The sequence below is a fragment of the Chiloscyllium plagiosum genome, unplaced genomic scaffold, assembly GCF_037043375.1.
Source record: "Chiloscyllium plagiosum isolate Xiang-an unplaced genomic scaffold, Cpla_swu_hap1 HiC_scaffold_30, whole genome shotgun sequence".
Classification (NCBI taxonomy): Eukaryota; Metazoa; Chordata; class Chondrichthyes; order Orectolobiformes; family Hemiscylliidae; genus Chiloscyllium; species Chiloscyllium plagiosum.
In genome coordinates, this window is record NW_028270168.1 from 39,495,678 (window position 1) to 39,513,231 (window position 17,554).

The following is a 17,554-nucleotide window of genomic DNA, read 5'->3' on the forward strand; positions in this document are numbered from 1 at the left end:
TAGGTGCAGTGCAGCATTATCTATGATCTGGACTATTTTCCATGCTATAAGGAAATCTCCTTTCTCTATTCGAGGATTGTCTTTGTCTTGACAGGGTTCTGTCAGGTAGGCAAAAACAATGACTGCAGATGCTGGAAACCAGATTCTGGATTCGTGGTGCTGGAAGAGCACAGCAGTTCAGGCAGCATCCAAGGAGAAGCAAAATCAACGTTTCTGGCAAAAGCCCTTCATCAGGAATAAAAACCTTTTTATTCCTGATGAAGGGCTTTTGCCCGATATGTTGATTTCGCTGCTCCTTGGATGCTGCCTGAACTGCTGTGCTCTTCCAGCACCACTAATCCAGGATTCTGTCAATCAAGTTCATGATAATATGTATTGATCAATGGAATCAGTTTCATTTTGGTTTCTAATAATAATTATTTGTTATTCATAGGTAACATTCATTTTGAGTGCAAAACATACCTTCAAAACTTTTAAAATTTCTGCTGCATTTTTTCCCACTCTTCAGAGAAATCAAAGGTGAAATATATTTTGAAATAATTTCTTCTCAACAGTCATATACATGTAGCAACTTGTCAGTCTTCTGGTTTGCTCAACAAATTTGTTGCTATTTCATTTGGTTCTGATGAAGGGTCACTGGACTCAAACATTAACTCTACTTCCTCTCCATTGTTGCTGACAGACCTGCTGAGTTTTCCCAGGAATTTCTAAGTTTGCTTTAACTGTGGACAGTTCCCATTTCAATCATTATTCTTTATTTGAGCAGCTCACAACTCTGCAATACTTTGTTTCTCTGAAGCTGGGCATCCTTACAGCTCTGCAGCACTCACCTCAATACCAACTCTGATATCATGTGTACTGTGTACAATGCAGCAGCGTGTTCACCACAAGGCATTTAATGAAGTGACCTCTTAAGATATCTGTTTTCTGTGTGTGTGCTTCATGGTAGATGTCACATGACTGTGGCATATTGGGAAGGATATTTGTACATGAGAGAGCACCTGACAGAGGGATACAGTCAGTTCTGTTATAATACAGTAGTTCTGTTCTCGTGCAATCCTGTGTTATTAGAAAATCACATAACAGTAGCACCATTTAAACTAATGGGGCTGGAATCATGTTATAACCATTACACCCTTTAAATGTTCGTGCTATAGAAACAGTGTCCCCAATTCATCAATTGTGTTATAGCGAATTTGCGTTAATGAAACACGCGTTATAACAGAATGACCTGTATAAGATTATGAGAAGCATGGACAGAATGGACAGAAAACAGCTTTTCCCCTTAGTTAAAAGGTCAACAAGAAAGGGGCATAAGTTTATGCTGAAAGGCACAATGTTCAGAGGCAATTTTACAATTGTTTTTCACGCAGAGATTGGTGAGAATCTAGAATGCACTGCCTGGAAATCTCACAGTCTTTAAAAACTGCTTGGATGAGCACTTGAAATGTCATAACATTCAAGACAATGGGCTGAGTGGGACTGGTGTAGATTTAGAATAGTTTTTGTTGGTCCAGACTTGATGGACCGAAGGCCCCTTCTGTAGTGTATGATTCGGTAGTTCTCCATAATTTTGCTTCAATCCAAACAATGCCGAAGGTCAGAAATGATCACGTTGACAAACAGAGCAAGTTTTAGGGATTATGTGATCTGCTCCTATGCCATGTCTTTTTAATTTGGTAGTTGGGCCAGCTCTAAGATACCTCCCCACTCATCTATTCTTTCATTGTTTATCCCTTCAAATTCCATAGTGGTCCTACACTCCCACAACCATTCTGTCAGATGCCACTCGCCATATTGAAATTAGGGAATCATTTTGACTATGGGCTCTTTAACAGAATGAAGAGGAAAATCTTCAGTCAGATATACTCTGGGCACACCCAGTGGAAGGGCATGCCCACAATTTCCAAGTCACTGATCACATTAATAGGGATATGCAAAAACACTAAGAGTGAAATTGGGCTTGGTCAATGACACAAAACAGGTAACAGTAAGCTGATAACTCTTCATAACCTATTTCATTTTCTTTGATGTTGAACAGAAAATTGCATGAGGTGCAAAATGGGCTGTAGGTTTATTATTATCATTTAGGCTACTTTCAAAGGCCAATATCAATGCCAATATTTCATTAATACAAACAATAGCAAAAGCACTCAGATTTTAACCATTCTGGTCATAACAAGACCCTGGATTACATGCTGTTAATCATATGAATTAATACTGAATGGCTACAGGCAGGCACTCATATATTAAAGCATTGTTAATTTGTTTATTTGATTTGAAGAGAGACATGTTTTGGCACTAATGGTGGGTTATAAAATTGGAAAGCTACACACTTGCAATATTTCATTTTGTAAGTAATGCTAAAACTGAGTAAACACTGTCTCCTGTCTCCTCTTTCAGCAACTAAATGTAACAAGTTTAACAAAAGTCAGCAAAGCAAACTGAGTTAACTCAGATCCTTAACTGGGACTACATGGCGCTACTGGGTCAGCCACTATATCATCCAGAATAATTTTTAATTTTCTCCAAATAAATGGGAGAAAACGCGTTATGAGATATAAAGATTTTAAAAACTATTTTCTGAAGAATAGCAATCTTATCCAAACTATAACTCCACCACTTGCTTTTTTTTATCAAATGGACAGAGCTTCACATTTCTGACAAGTGATTCAGATCAGGACTCCTTCAGAAATGTGGAGCAATACTATCATTCTGATAGACCACGTGCTGTGCAGAACTGTCAAGGTAATGTAAATAATGTCCCTTTTTCGTAGCAGTCATCGACTGTAATCTAAAATTTCTAGGACTAGAATCAGAGGCAGCCTCAATCATAGCTACTGTAAAACTGTAAGATTAAGATGTTGGGAGGATTAGGTATCAGATAGGTAGGGTAGGTTGACAAGTGGTGTGCCAGATGAGATAGAGTGCCAAGTGGGTAGGGGTAAAGCAACAGAGGTTAGGATTCCAGGGGCACACTGCTGAATGGGTAGGATTCTAAAGGACAGGGGAGTAGGATGCCAGTAGCTCAGTAGTCAACTGGTTAGCATGACAAGTGAGTCAGGGACTTAGATTGCCAGGTGCAGAGAACCAAAGGGGTAGGGTCCCAGGGTGAGAGGTCATAATGAGACCAAATAAATAATGCAGTGTTTAGGGTAGTTTGTGATGATGGTGGGGGGGGGGGGGGGGGTGGATTCAGGAAGGGATGGAGGTGGAGGAAGATTGAGTCTGATGGAGGGAAAGGGGATTGTGGATCCAGAGTTCGGAAGGAGTGCAGCATGTCTATAGCAGGGGAAGAGGTATGCTGCTTGTGCAGAGAGGGGCAGAGCTGTTGGCACCCAGGACAGAGTAGCCTGTCAGCTCAGAATCGGGGGATCTGTGTAAAGGATCTGGTGGAGGATTAGATGAGAAATATATGAGGTAAATGTGGGATTGGTTGAATGGCTACTTAGCAGTTGGACTATGTATTTATTAATCTAACTTTATCTGAGTAACTATTTATATAACTTCATCAGAATCCTTTGAGTTCTCCAGTTTAAACGGAGACATTTGAAGTGCTCCAAATGTACAGAATTGCCCAATGGAACCTTCAATTTCCCAGGTAGTTCCTTAATGACAGTCAGACCATCAGGAAATCCAGCTGATGAGACCTGATTGATTCAAGCCAGACAGTACAAAAATGGTGCTCAAAGGTTGATGCAATTCAGTAACAGGCTGATAAACTAACTTAAAGGAAGTAGAAACCAAAGAAAGGTTCCCAGTGATGTAACAGGGATGATCCTCTGAGTGAATTGAAGGCTTATGGGAAAGATACTGTGAATCCTTTACTGTAATGTCTGAATTCTTTACTGTAGTCATCCTTATTTTGGAGAACTTGATGCCAACACAAGCAACAAAATTTTTGCTTTTCCCCAGAATTGATCGTGTCATGGCAAGTTCCCAAAGGAAACTGAGGTGCGATTTAATTCCAGGCTGTTTGCAAAACTTTGATAAGTCAATCATTCAACTTTGAGATTGATATGTGAGCTGATAACATCAACCCAGGAATGGATAAAAACACTCTAGCCAATCTATTATTACATCTGTCATTCTCAGAATATGGTTCAATTTCCATTCCAAGTCAGTTTAATAGACAGAAAAGTTCACTGAACAGAGGTAATACTATCTGTTTACTACTCTGATTTGAAAAGTAAGTACCACTGACTTGTGGATAAAAGAGCAGTATATTTTATCTGGGGTGATTTAACATGACTGTAACCAAAGTTCACCTTCCCAGACAGGGGCGTACAATTCGTTTCATAACATGATCCAAGATTCTCTTCTCTTGAACGCCAGAATCAGAAGTTTCACTGATAAATCTTTCTCTCTTCAATAGCAAAGAAACTGAGCAGTAGAATGGTTAAGAAGTGAAGTGAAGGTTTTAGAAAGGATGTTGCTTAATTAGTGAGTATGATTGAAACCATTCCTTAAAAAAAAATCAGTAAGTTATTCTGAAGAGAATGAGACATTGAAAAGTAAGGTTGAAAATCACAAGTGAATCATGAAAGTGAAAACTGTTGAAATGATAATTACAGTGTTTCATTTGATTAATACGCTTCTGAAAGAGAGCATCTGACACAGAAATTCTGACATTTTCCTTCATGGAAAAGTCTTTCCACAGATGCTGACACAAGATCCTGACTCATAGTCAACCTATTACAACTGAAATACCAAGAGAATAGTAAGTGCTATATATGTATTTAGGAATAATTCAGAGACAGGCTGGATGGACCTGAGGATCTTGACATGTCCACGTTTTTGTCATATTCTCAGCAACCTATTATTAATTAATCATTATTGAGAAGCCATAAGACCATTAGACATAAAAGCAGAAGTAGGCCATTCAGCCCATTGAGTCTGCTTTGCCATTCAATTAGATCATGGCTGATCTAATAATCCTCAAATCTACTTGCCTGCCATTCCTCCATAACCCTTGATTCCCTTAATAAATAAAAATCTGTCTATCTCAGTCTTAAATATCCTGAATGATCCAATCTCAACAGCCCTCTGTGGTTAAAAAAAATCCACAGATTTACCATCTGCGAGAAGAAATTCCTCCTCATCTCTGTCTTAAATGTGTGACCCCTTACTCTAAGATTCTGCCCAGGACCTTCCCACAACTTTCTGTATTTACCCTGTCAAGTCCCCCATGAGTCCTGTATGTTTCAATAAGACCACCACTCATTCTTCTATTTTCCAACAAGTACAAGGCCAATCTACTCAACCTCTCCTCATAAAATGGTCCCTCCACAGCTAGTTTCAGTCAAGTGAACCTTCTCTGGACTGTCTCCAATGCCAATGTCTTATTTCTTAGATAAGGGGTCCAAAGACTTTTGACAGTATTCTAGCTGTGGTCTGAGTAATGCCCTGTTTAGTCTTAGCAAAACCTCCTTACTTTTATATTCCATTTACTTTGGAATAAAGCCCAACATTCCATTCACTTGCCCTATTACCTACTGAACTTGAGTTCTCATTTTTTTCTGTGATTCATGAATGAACACACCAAATCCCTCTCTTTAAATGCTTTCTGCAGTCTTCTTCTATTTAAAGAATAGCTCTTTCCTTCTTCCTGCATAACCTCACAATTTCCCACACTATTTTCCATCTGCCAAGTTTTTAACAATTGGCTTAATCTGTCTATGTCCCTTTGGAGATTCTTTGGCTGATCCTCATCTTTTGTCTTTCCAACTATTTTTGTGTCACTTCCAAAGTTTGTTGTAGTACATTCACTTTTTTCATCCACGTCTTTAATATATATTGTTCGGTCTTCTACTAATTACTAAATCCTCTATGGATGCTGAAATACCGACTCCAAAACCATGGGCTCTTATTGTGTAACGCAGATAGGTAGGTCATTAGTCACATTGGTAAAACAACAGATCTGACCAGATCAGCTTAGCCCAAAATCCTCTCAGGTTTATTTGCATGAGATACTCCTCAGCCTCGCACAGAATGTGAAACAATTTCTAAATTTAAAGAAAAAAAACGAACAGTTGAGAATCAAAGCAATGACACTCATCAACTTTTATAATGGACCAAGCAATGAAGAGAAACCCATTGTTACTTACGATAAACAGATAGACCACACAAATGGCAACCATTTAAAAAATTCTTCTGAAGTGACAAATGAAAGCATTTAGTTATTATCCAGAAATGGATTTGTGCCCAATTGAATACCAATGCTTGTGGGGCCGGAATGAATCCACAGCGACATGCTGTTAGAACATATGGAACTAAATGTCGGCATGACTAACTATTTTCAATTGTATGTGGAGGGCACACAACAAACTGAGACATCTCTAAACCCAAGTGGGCAACCGTATTTATGGTTTTGCTTTCAGCATTGTTACAGTAGATTTGGTTTCATATAATGACTCTGATGCTATTTCTATCGTTTGAACTTTTTGTTCTACTTGATTTAATTCAGTTAAATCTGTGTCTGTCTTCATAAAACAGGGGCAAATCACAAGAATGTGTTTATTAAGAAAATGTAAATGAAGCATTTTTAAAAATAAAGTGTTCTTCCATGGGATGTAGATGTAGATGTTGCTGGCTGGGCTAGACTTATTGTACAGCACTAATTAACCTGGAGAAGGTAATGGTGAGCTATCTTCACCAACCACTGCAGTCATTGAGGTGATGGCACACCCACAGTGCTGTTAAGAAGGGAGCTCCAGAATTTTGATCCAGTGTCAGTGGCAACATTTTTCCAAATAAGGTTGGTGTGTGGCTGTGAGGAGACTATCAAGGTAATGGTAGCCCCATGCATCTGCTGCCTTTGTTCTCCTATATAGTTGAGGCTTGAATTTGGAAGTTCGCTTTTGAGGAACTTTGGTGAAGTACTGCATGCCATCTGGTATACACTTCTACCACAATGCATGGGTGATGAAGGGAGCGCACGTTGAAATTGGTAGCTGGACATTAGTGAAGTGGATGGCGCTGAACTTCTTGTGTACTGTAAGAGTTGCACTTACACAGGAAAGTGGAGAGTATCCCATCACACTCCTAACTTTAAGGTTGTAAATGTATGAGTGACTTAATCCCTGCAGAATTCTTAGCCTCTGACCTGCTCTTGTAGCTAGTGTATTTATATGGCTAGTCCAGTCAGTTTTGGGTCAATAGCAATCTCCAGGATGTTGATAGTGAGGGATTCAGTGATGATAATGCCATTGAACATCAAGGGTGATAGGTCTAAAGGCAGAGAAATCCTCTGGACTTCATGGCTTGCATTCTAGGATTTTAGAAGACGTCTCCACAGAGGCAGTGGATACACTGGTAGTAATCTGCCAAGAATTCTGAGATTTTGGAAAAGTCTCAGAGGTTTGGCAAACTGCCAACATTGCACCCTTATTTAAAAAGGGAGACAAAAAGATCAGTAACCATAGGTCAGTTAGCTTAACAACTAGTTCAGTTGGCTGGGCAATTGCTCTGTGATACAAAAGGATGATAACCATGTGGACTCCATTCCCATACCAGATGAGGTCATCCTGAAGGTCCCTCCTTCTCAACTTCTCCCCTTGCCTCAGGCATGGTAAGCCTCAGGTTAAACCACCATGAGTCATTTCTGTCAGAGAGCAGTGATTTTACCTCTACATCTATTGAATTTTATTCAAACAATAATCTTTCACTGAATCAAATGTCTAACAGCAAGCTATTCTACAGTTCTCAAATATTCCATTCACCCCGCCTACACCACATCTCTGCCTTTAATTTGGATTCCCATTTTAAACTGTCAACCCCTTATTGCAGACTCCCCATAGAAAATAAGCCTTTTCTATTCACTCCATCAAAAAGCCCTGAAGAAAGTTGGTAGATTAATCAGTCCCATTTGTATATAATTTAACATGCAAAAGACTGACTCCATGGACCATCGGTGACACCACTTACTCTCATAACCTTGGATCGATTTCAAAGACAAAAGTTTGTCTTTCCTCTTTTTAACCTTGACTTCCTTTGATGACAATTTATTCCAGATATCAATCACTCTGTCTGCGCAAAAGAGGAATTTCTTCTAACTTTGAGTTTCATGTTTCATTTATGGTTGACAATTTTGTATTCATGCTGTCTTTTTCTGAGTTCACCCTTGAAGGTTAAATAGTCTTGTCTGTTTGGAACAAAGAAATAGCACAAAACACCACACACAAAGTTTAAAAAGTATTAAAAATTCTGTTGAAACTCAAGTGGGCAACAATTGAAACCGCGCCCCCCCCCGAGGAGATGGGGAAGGCCCAGACATAAGAGGTTACTGCTGCCTTTCACATTGCCTGATAAAAGATGGAATATTCCCCATCTATTTGAAAGCCAATGATGGGAATGTGGTAGGAACTGCAGAAGTTGAAGTTTCCTGATCAGTGATAGAGTTGGAAAATGGAGAAAAGGGATTTATGCCAGAAGGGCACATGTGCAATCAACAAGTGGGGATCATGGCTTGGCAAGATATACAGACCTCATCCCCTACCACCCCCATAAAAAAAATACACATGTTCCCTAGGAACACAATAAGGACTGGTCGGACGAATCCAGTTACTCAGGAGATTAGATTTATGCTTAGCATTATCTGGCATATTGTGAAGGTGAGTACAGTGTCAATCTGATGTACTGTCAACTCTTGCATGAATCACTTTTGATGTCTACCAGCAAACCTAACATTTAAGATGATGACTTATTGAACTTTGGTTCAAATGGTGGCTGCATTTGTTATGCTCAGGAGGGAAAATATGGAAGGTTGTTTTTATAGCTGTAATCTATAAAGGGCCGTATACTTTTTCCTTTTTGCCTATAAAATGGAAATTTTAAGTTGGATATTACTAAATGCCCAAAATGTGCAAGGAACTGGTGTGTTCTTTAGATATACAAGAATATGTTACTTCTTAGAGCAGTGAGATTGATACTTCATGGGATGGTGTGACGCCAAGATTCTTTAAGTAAAAGAAAAACTACTTCGCAATAGCCTTCAGATTGGTCAAGCTGCAGACCCTGTGAGTGTTGTGCAGTGACAGACATGCAGAAGGCTGCAAACTAGAAGTCTCTGTCATCATATCTCTCTTTGAGGTGAAAAACAAAAAATCCAAATAAAAAAATCTGATACAAGAAAATATCTCGGTCCACATTATCAGCCACTGAACCGGGGATCAACCATAGCTCTGCAGACAGCATCGTGTCCTCAATAATAAAATAAAACAAAACTGTGAGAAATAACTCTCCAGTCTTCTGGTCTGGACTCATGTATGACAGCATTTGTTTCTCCCTGTTTATATTTTCCACCCATATTACAAGTATCACACTGTGATTTATGGCTGCCTTATTTACGAATGGATGTATGTGAGCTCTTGGGGTTTTAAAGGGGCATAGGTTAAGTCATAAAATTTAAATTAGTTATGCATCTCTTGACAGTTGTTAAAGAATAATCCTATTTACAATAAACAATGTTTAATTACTTTAGTCCAGAATAACAGTCTGTCTGGAAAACTGACCATCCAGTTGGTTAATTGGGTGGTTACACATTTGTGATGGCTAACGGAATAGAGGGACTATGTCAATGGCACACTTTATCCATTTGAGTTATGACAACCTGTCAATTTTTAAGTCAATACAACTAACATTTACACAAACATAAAAAATGGTTAGATTTATCACTACCGTTCTTCTACATTCTATCCTGCTATCACGAAGTTACCGATATGATGTTCAGGCATTTTTCCATGTAATGCTTGATTCTTGAAATTTGGCAATGAACTGTTTGTACACACAGTGCAATCCAATTTTCCAACGCTCTTTAACATGATGCTCCACGTAGCCCTAGCTTTAGAACTGGCATGGACAAGGAAGGAAATGTGAAAGCATAAACCATTATAAATGCATTGATGCCATGTTACCATAACAACACATTGCTGATTTTGTCTCCTGTTTAATCACATCAGACAACACTGAATCATCTTCAGTATTTTAAGAACAACTATGGCTAAAAGGACAGGATTGATATTGTAAATGGCTTTAGAAATTATACCAGTTATACTGAGACACTGCTTTGTCAGCAATTAGTGTCGATACATTGGGCTTTTTGGCCAAGTGAGAATCACATCAACTTTGACGGAATGATTCTCACCATGAGATCGAGCAAGTTTTCTGGCTATACCTTACCAAATCCGTCACATTAATTGACATCAGCACTTACTGGTGATTCCAGAATTAATTGGCATCCTTGTGGCAGCTATATTTAAAATACACGTTCCGGAACTGTGCCACACAGTTCCTGAAACTTGCCTTGGACACAGTATAAAGGGAGAAATCAGCACCTTGTTTTGTGGGCAGGATTCTGGAGTTCCTGCTGGAAGATGTCATGCACTGCCAGGACTTCCACATCATTCAGGACCAGCAGCTGATGCTCTGACACCAGGCTATGGTTTGAGGTTGCCACTCAGAGTTGAGCTATCACTGACATATGAAGAAATGCCCAGCACTGTAACAAGAAAGCCAATGCCCATCTCCACTCTGTCAGCCTGAGTGTCACCACTTTCTCTCTAATAACTCATTCCTAGTCTTTCTCTGTTGCTGGACTCACCTCCCTCCAAAACTTATGCTTTGCCATTCTCACATGCAAGATATTCCCCGTTTAACTGCTTCAACCAAAGACAGTGTTTCTGAATGCTCTCTGTGCATCTTACTCACTCATACAGGAACTTGCCCCACCTTCACAAAACAGTAGTCACTCACTTCTATCTTCCATCATGACTACCTATCTCTCATTCTAAGAGAGGACAGAACAGCCCACAGTGTAGCCAGAAGAGCCAAGATGGGTGGTCAGATGACCATCATTTGGCTCCTCAACTCTTGAAGCAGAGAATGGTGGGCTGTTCCAAGTAAATCTTGGACTTGTATTGGAGGCTGCACTTTATTTACTGTGCCAGGATCTCCTGAGGGAAGGCAATCACACTTGAGTGGACAGAGTCTTGGCAACAACTGTGACAATCCTCCAAGATTCATTTTCATATAGTAAGACAGTATCATTTAAGTCCACTTTATCTGGCTGAGGGGAAATGCTCAAAAAGACAAAGTAGTGCAAGATAGGGATGCTGCAATTATCCAGGCATATTCGGAGTGAATGAGCCCCATGGCAGGAAGCAAAGAACCTTGGGATCCATTCTGGTCAAGTCCATGAATTGGGTATCATTCCCTGACTGCACAGTGTCCCTGCTGCAGCTTTACAGGAATAGTTGCCAATGCAGCCCAAGGTACAGTATAGAATTCAGAAACTGCCTGTATGGAGATTGGACATGTGACATGAGGGACCATTGAAGTTGGCACATGGCATATGCCAACGTTAGTGGATGTAGACTGTGCTTCTGAAGGATACCCAAGATGTTGGTGCCTGGTTGGGTGGCATGGTGACTCAGTGGTTAACATTGCTGCCTTAAGCACTGGGAACCCGGGTTTGATACCAGCCTCAGTTGACTGTCTGTTTGGAGTTTGCACATTGTTCCCATGTCTGCGTGGGTTTCCACTGAATCCTTCAGATCCCCCCCACAATCGAGTAATGTGCAAGTCAGGTGGATTAGCCATGTGTAATATTGGGCTACAAGTATAGGATGAGGGTGAGGGGTTCTAGGTGGGAAACTCTTCCGTGGACTTCAGTGTGGACTTGATGGATCTAATGGCTTGTTTCCACACTGAAGGGATTCTATGACATTTCAGTCCACAGTTTCCAAAATGGAGGTCTTATAGAGCAAGTGGCAACTTGATGCACAGTTCCTGTGGCACAATCGGTCAGCGCGTGTTATTTATATGTCAGTATGGAGGCGTGTGCAATGCTGAGATTGTGAGTTTGAGCCTCACCTGCAGCAGTTTAGTGGGCAGCACGGTGGCACAGTGGTTAGCACTGCTGCCTCACAGCGCCAGAGACCCGGGTTCAATTCCCGCCTCAGGCGACTGGCTGTGTGGAGTTTGCACATTCTCCCCGTGTCTGCGTGGGTTTCCTCCGGGTGCTCCGGTTTCCTCCCACAGTCCAAAAATGTGCAGGTTAGGTGAATTGGCCATGCTAAATTGCCCGTAGTGTGTTAGGGGCAGGGGTAAATGTAGGGGAATGGATCTGGATGGGTTGTGGGTTGTGGGTTGGTGTGGACTTGTTGGGCTGAAGGGCCTGTTTCCACACTGCAAGTAATCTAATCTAATCCCATCAAGAACTCACTCTGATTTCCATGTCATGTATTCTCAATGGACAGTTTCTTTGGCCAGATTGGTGAGATCACCCCGTGGTGAGCTGGGCTGCAAACAAGTATTTAACAAGCCAGAATGAGTGCCAGCCGGAAACTTGCTGCTTAGCAGGAATCCCGACATACTGCTTGAGAAAAATGAGCAAGATATGCCAAGATTACATTAACATTGAAATGGGCCTCGTTGAACCCACTACTGATTTTGTAATAGTGCACGTTGCTCAGACCCTGGGAAGGTTATGCCCAGTGCACTTCCAGAATAGAATTTTCTTGCCTGTAGCATGGACTGAGGTGCCAAAAACATTGGCCAAATGGTGCCTCTTTCAGTATTTCAGTAAAGTGCCTGTACTCAATGCAATATTCGATCTTGTGAATATTTGTGCTCAATGCGATGAGGAAAATGTTGATAGCATGGGATGACAGGTATAGGACATATCATGATGTGATTGCATTACTGACCCAAAAAAGTGAGCCACTGATTCCTAATCATCTATAGCTTGCATTTGATCTCTAGCTTACTGAGGAGCATGTAAAATCGGAGGTCAGTCTGCATTCACCTATCTTATTTGCCAGTCCTTTTAACTAGCAGCAGGCTCGATCATGGGAGGGAGGATTTTCAGTAATTTTTTAAATGATAGTAAATGTTTAAACATTCCAAATGTATGTTTATCTTTTTCTTTTCAGTAATCTTGGGTCGTAAGTTTATGGTACGTTGTCTTTTTCCTCAACAAAAATCCAGCAAAACTAAAGTTCCTTTAAATGTTAGAGAACTGAAATTTCTAAGTCTGGCAATGCTCATAACAACTCGAGCAGTTTATAATATTTCATTCTTATTATTTCATCTCACTTGGATGAGAATTCTTTCCAGCAAGCAGGCGTCACCCAGTGTAAATCTCAGTCCCATTTCTCAAGCAGAGCTGACATTGCTGTACCATGGCTAACTCCTCCAGGAAGAACTACCAGTTATGTTTCTTCTGGTTTTTTTAACAGGATTCAAGGAGGGACTGATGAAATTGGCTGAGCACAAGTGTCAAGTAAGATCCACGGATAAAGATACATTACTCTGATCTCTGCAGCTTAATAAATAGTTCCTGAGGATTTTTCCTTCATTTAATGCTTGCTTTGGAATAATTATGCTTCTGTTACCATTCAGTTTCGTTGCTCGCTTGTCAAAAGGTTCCATGGAAAATCCATGCGAACTTCAATTCTTTCTCAACTTATTTCTTCAACAGTATGACATTCCCATCACTAGCTGGGCCAGTTTTATCATCCATCCCTAATTATCCCAAAATTGATTGGCTTGTCAGGGTCATTTCAGAGGGTGGTAAGTATCAAATACTTTGCTGTCGGCCTTTCCCTCAAGGGCATCAGTAAACCCGATGACAATGGTCACTTTTAGCCTAGCTTTCAATTCCAAATTTGTATTGAATTCGTGTTTCAACCATTTGTCAAGGTTATATTAGAACCCATATCCCCGGAACACTGGAATGGGACTTGTAATTACTATGCCACTGCTTTCCCCATTTACAACAAAATATTTGATAAAAGGGACAAAAAAGATTACTATGACCTCCAATTAAATCAACAATCATCACATTGTTAAACAGGATATTAGACTAGAAATGGCATAACTTTCCAGCAAGTCTACAATTCATCTGAAGATGGTGATGGGGCAAATGAATAGTAGGTAGATTTTTGTAAGTTAAGGGTATCAAAGAGAATAGAGCAAAGAAAGTGAAGTTGATGTGAAATTTTAAAATGATCCATATGAAATGTAGAGTAGGCCGAAAGAATTCCATGTCCTCTTTTATTTAATACTCTGTAACAAACAGCAAATTCTATGAATTTCCTAACATAGTGATATGTGTTCCTTAAATCATATAGTCCATGATGTTCTTTGTTAATCTTACATGAGATTTGAGCATCAATGGTAAGGCCAAACATTTGCTGTCTAACACTAATCCCTTTAATTGAATGATCTGAGAAACCATTTCAGAGAGCAATTTGGAGTCAATCACAGAGTCGTATGTCAGCAAAACCAGGTAAGAATGGCACATTCTGGATTTTGTTGACTTGATTTGATTTATTGTAGTCACGTGTAACTAAGCACATTGAAAAGAGTTGTGCGATCAGTACAGGCAGCTCATAGCAAACAAAACATATAGATCAGAGGATGCTTAGACAGAGCGAGGCTTACAAGTTACACTCCATAGGAGGTGTGTAAAGCAAGAACACCATAACACAACAATCAATTACTATTACTATTATTGCCGTTATAGTCCATGGTTATTAATTAAATTCAAATTCCATACTCAGAGAGATTTGGATCTGCATCTCTAAAGCATTAGCAGTCAACTTTAGATTACTATTTTAATAACATTTCCACCGCTCCAGAATCTTGGCAGAAACTAAAATGGAATGGCGTGCTGAAGAACTTTTCTATTGGGTATAGAGAATTGTTTCAAGAAATCTATTGGAGTTCCTTTGTGTTCAATATAGTCAGTGCCACAAACTTTTCAATTACTCTTTTTGGGAAAATAGACACATTGTGTGGTTCAAAGCTAGTTTTTGCTGCTCAGAAACATTTGTCTCTCTATTGGTGGTTCCTTGTAAGTTTTTGCCCCATTATTTCAGAAGAGATCATCTGAGGTAAAGCAGCAGAGTGCAATGAGAAATGACCACCTTGCATTATTTAAGTCCATAGTCTGAAAGATAGTTTTGTTGTAATTTTTATTTACCTATTAACATATGATACTTGCAACTATTTGCATAGACTGCAGCAGGGAAAGATTCACTTTATCAGCCCATGATATGTAGATCAATGTAGTGTCATGCATGTTGGCAAGGCCAACACTGGATACTTACCATTTAAAGATAATGAAAGCAGTGCAGTAGGTAGATGATCCCTTTGTCATGCACAGATCAATATAATTCACAATCAATGCAAAAAAACTCACTGCGCTAATCTTTTAATGCAAATCAAATAGTGCTATTTTGTCAACAGAGACACCATTGATTAAACAGCATCGGAACGTCTGCACCCAGTTCTGGTCCCTCACATGATGAATGATGTATTGGCATTGGAAACAATGCTGTGATGAATTATAAGAATGTTTCCTGGTTAATATAACCTTACTTATCTATAGTTAGGGTTTAAGAGCTGAATTAAGAGAGACTTAAAGGTGACCTGATGAGGGTGAGTACAATAACACATCAGGTGCCAGTCATTAACTTTTCTTCCAGGTTGCTGATGCTGTTGTGGGATTGGTGTATTTAAATACCCTGCAGAAATTAAACTATTGGCACACATAGAATAACAATAGCACTAAGATCATGTGGAGACATGGTGGTGTTTAAAGAATCTCTCTTATGTTATTTAAACTAAATTATATGGATATTTGAATCAAAGATTTTAAAGTGATGACAGGACTGCAATGGATTGATTTTACTTGCTGGGATTCAGGGCACAGCTGTTTCCTGAACTCCAGTCCAAGAGCTCTATATAAATCTCAACTATCTTAAAAACATGCTTTTTACTGAATCTAACATAAAACTAATGTGACTAAGCAGATAGATCTTTTGTAACAGGATTACTCTTGATCCCACAGTGGAATACAGACACATCATTGTTGGTGCTCAAAGTTTTATATATTTTAGATGAAACCTTTATTACATTTTTTCCCCACTGTTCGGTCTTAGTGGGGTTCGTTTTGTGCTGTGCAAAAGAGCTTAAAGCTGAACACATCAACATGCATCATAAAATGCAGTTCTTATAAAAGAAAAGTCACCAGAAAACCAAAATGAAGAATTTTATATAGTTAGTTTTGGATTCGTTCCAAAATGGGCCTGACCAGAAAATTGGTCCTGGATTTCCAACACATTAAACTTAACAGGACATTGTTCTTTTACAATGTGGCTAATGCTTGCAAAGAAAAATGTGACTTTGTCTTCTGTTAGATTATTAAAGTGAACTGGATTATTGTAACTTCTGCAGAACACAGCAAATGTTACTTTGCACAGTACAATAGATAGAATAGGTGCTTTGAGATTCTGATTGATAATTCTGTGTTAGTAGGAATATTACAGAGTTCCTGAGTTCCTGATGAGACAGAAATTAATCTGGTCTGACTTCTTTAAAATAAAAATACAAAGTTTCTTGAATTTATGAAGCACTTTAACAGCTTGCGGAGTAGTTACTATCAAAACATATTGTAGTCTGATTTCAGAAACTCATAGAGACAATATAAATTCCTGCCTGCAATAGCATGAAGACCGTAAACGTCTGCAAGTGAAGACCAAATAGTGAAAGATCATCATTTTGATTCCAGCTAAATAGCAGAGAGGGAGTTTTGGAATTATCTCACGGAGTAAAGGTAGAGTGAGGTAGTACAGTCATACTGGTAGGAGAACACACTGGTGCACACAAGGTACTGTATTTCTTCTTGAGTCCTGTTTCTTTTGACTCCCAGAAAAGAAAGTGTTAGGCTACCAACAATATAGAATTCCAGCTGGCATAAGTTTATGAGGTCCCTATAACTTTAGGAGAGCATCTCATCTGCCTGCACAAATCTGCAGGTTATGGATTCAAACAGTTGGAATTGGCTGGAAGCTGAACAGATAAAAAAATCTGTTCACTTTTCAGCCACCTGGGTTCCTCCAGGGAGATGGGGTAAAATCAACCCCATTACATAGGAGAGGAAATGCATTTGATGTTATGACTAACGTTTGGAACTAATTATGTTAGCTTCTGAGGAATTCATACAGCTGAAAGGACAGCCAGATAAGCTGCACTATACAATCAAGGCTGAACGAGCCCATTATTTGCACGATAAACAGAAATTGGAGGACAAACAAACCGAAATGAAGAGGGGAGATGGAAGGCTTGAGACATGCAACAGACTAAACCTAAGGTTTTACCTAAAACAAAAGCTGAATTTCTCAAGACCATCCCTTGCGACCTAGGAAGTTTCTGAGTGAAGGGTCATTATCAACCTGGCTCAAAGCCAGGGCCATAACAGCTGAAGGCTGGTTGATATTCAAGAAGCTTGATATAAGCTGAAATGATCAGAGATTATGAATGGGATGGAATTGATTAGCTGCAGCCACCTGGACTACACCAGAACAAGTTGGAGAATCAAGCAGTGTCTTTAACATGGAAATTACAACAAAAAGAACTCAGTTCTTCCAACTGAGGAATCAGTGGAGTACACTTATGTCATCACTGCCTGGCTGATAATATGATTCATTAGAATACCCTTTACAGGACTCCACTAATTTTGATTCAATTGCTTCAGCATAATGAAAAT

General features: G+C 39.5%; 1 protein-coding gene across 2 annotated transcripts in view; it reads right to left on the bottom strand.

Moving 5' to 3' along the window:
- Window positions 1-17,554, bottom strand: part of rspo1 (R-spondin 1) — a 200,274-nt gene that overhangs the window by 41,678 nt on the left and 141,042 nt on the right. The window lies entirely within an intron of this gene.